The following is a 2,478-nucleotide window of genomic DNA, read 5'->3' as shown; positions in this document are numbered from 1 at the left end:
CTTCAAGAAAAAAGAATATAAGGAGAGGGATGAGAATGAGAAGAAGTAGGATGGAAAGTCGATAGACAAGGCGGAGCCCTGATCAGAGGGTGAGGACAGTATGAGATGGCGGCTCCCTAGAGGGAGAAATGAAAATCTCGCAGCACGCAGAGTCAGCGGAGAAGGCTGCCCCTGTTCCTTTCCCAATAAGACTTGGCCAGCCTGGATTCCATGTCAGACTTGACCAGAATCTTGCGTCTGGCCCACCTGGATTCCACGTCGGACTGTGCCAAGACTCTGGATCGGTCCCGCCTGGATTCCAAGTCAAACTGGAGCACGACCCCTCAACAGAAGAGGAGTCGGGGCATCCCCCATTCTCCTCCAGCTCTGGGATCAATAGCACAGCCGCCTGATCTCTGTTGAGCCCCAGGATGTCCAGACTACCGAAAAGCAGGAGAGAGAGAGAGAGAGAGAGAGAGAGAGAGAGAGAGAGAGAGAGACGCCATGGACCATTGACTTTGCTGACTACATGATATTCTCCAAGGTTTCTCGGGTGAGAATAAATTTGTGTGTGTGTGTGTGTGTCTGTGTGTGTCTGTGTGTGTACAATATGCACAAGTGTGCCCACAGAGGCTCTGCCCACAGAGGCTGGAAGATGACTTTGGAACCCCTGGAGCTGCAGTTCCAGGTGGTTGCAAGCTGCAATGTGAATGCTGGGAACAGAACTCAGGCCCCCTGGAAGAGCAACAAGTGTTCTTAACCACTGAGCCATCTCTCCAGCCCCTCTAGGCATGGCGGGTTTTAACTGGTGGGCTGAAAGTGAGCAGGCACTGCTTCCGAGGGATTGTGCTGCAAGTAGCATTGGAATGTGCTGACTAATATCTTTTAGAGTCAGAAGTTTTTGTTCATACCTTATAAGGCTTTTACATGTACGATATGCCTGAGCTTGTCTGGGCTTGTTAAAGAAGCTAGCCAAAATGGAGTCAGAGCATTCTGGCTCTTCACTGCTCTTGCAGAGGACCTGAGTTTGGTTCCCAGCACCTACCTCAGGTGGCTCACAACCACCTGTAACTCCAACCCCAGGAGATCTGATGCCCTCTTCTGACCTCTGTAGGAACCTGTACTCACATGTACAGACACACACACACACACACACACACACACACACAAACACACACACATATACACATAATTAAAAACAATAAAAATAAATCTTTTTTAAAAAGTGGGCAAAGGCCATGAATAGATATTTCCCAAAAGCGAATCTACAAAATTAGCCAATAGGTATATTAAAAATGTTCAGCTTCATTTATCATCAAGGAAATGCAAATTAAACCCCCAAAAGTATGACTTCATGCCTGAGAGAATGTCTATTAGCAAAAAGATAGAAGATAACCTGCACTGGTAAGGATGGGGAGATAAAGGAACCTTTACTCACTGTCAGTGGGAATACCAATTATTACAGCTATCATACAGGGAAACCATTTGGACGGTCCTAAAAGACCAAAAATAGAGCTATCACTCGATCTTGCAATACCACTACTGGGTATCATCCAAAGAAAATAAAATCTATGTGCCAAAAGTATATGTTCATTGAGTCAGGCATGGTGCCACACACGTTTAGTTCCAGAATTCAGGATCTCTGTGAGATCGAGGCTAGCCTGGTCTACATAAATAAAATATTGTTTTAAAAAAAGAAAGCAGGCTGAGCACAGGCCAGAGGAGCAAGCCAGTCAGCAGTATTCCTCCATGGTCTGGGCTTCAGTTCCTACCTCCAGGTTCTGGCCTTGGCTTCCCTCCCTCATGTACTGCAAGATGGAGGATGAAACACTTTCCTCCCCAAGTTGCTTTTGGTCAGTATTTTATCATAACAATAGAAAGCTTAACTAGGACAGTGGCAAGGCCATCTGGTGGTCCTGTGGAATTTTGGGGGGTTCCTTGATTTTGCTTTGTTTTGTGGTTTTATGAGTCAGAGCTTCATATAACCCAATCTTGTCTGGAAGTCACTATGTAACCAAGAATGACCTTGAACTCCTGATCCTCTTGCCTCTACCTACCAAGTGCTGAGGTTACAGCTGAGTGTCCCCATGCCCTCCTCTGATTGTGGTAATCAGGCACAGTGTATACATATGTCAAAACATCTCACTGTATGCTATAAATATATATGATTTCTAATCTGTGATACCTCAATAAAACTGTAAGCAGGGTTAGGGAGATGGCTCAGTGGGTGAAGTGCTAGCTGCACAAGTTTGAGAACCTGAGTTTGGTCCCCAGCACATAAAAACTGGGCAGGGTTTGTGCCTGTAACCAACCTCAGCACTGGGGAGTGGAGACAGGAGGATTCTAGGGGCTTGCTGACCAGTTTGACTGAAATGGCAAACTCCAGGTCAGTGAGAGGCCCTATCTCAAAACAGTAAGGTGGAGAGTGATAGATGAAGACACCTGGCCTCAACATCTGGCCTCCACTATGCATACACCACACAGAAGGAGGAGGAGGAG

The 2,478-nt window shown here is 46.4% G+C and overlaps 1 pseudogene; it reads left to right on the top strand.

Annotated features, from left to right (window-relative positions):
- Window positions 1–770: 770 nt before the first annotated feature.
- The window catches only part of LOC103739171, a 9,688-nt pseudogene continuing 7,980 nt past the window's right edge, over window positions 771–2,478 (top strand).

Source organism: Nannospalax galili, unplaced genomic scaffold (assembly GCF_000622305.1).
Source record: "Nannospalax galili isolate Female #2095 unplaced genomic scaffold, S.galili_v1.0 scaffold159, whole genome shotgun sequence".
NCBI lineage: Eukaryota > Metazoa > Chordata > Mammalia > Rodentia > Spalacidae > Nannospalax > Nannospalax galili.
This window is presented reverse-complemented; position numbering and strand designations above follow the sequence as displayed.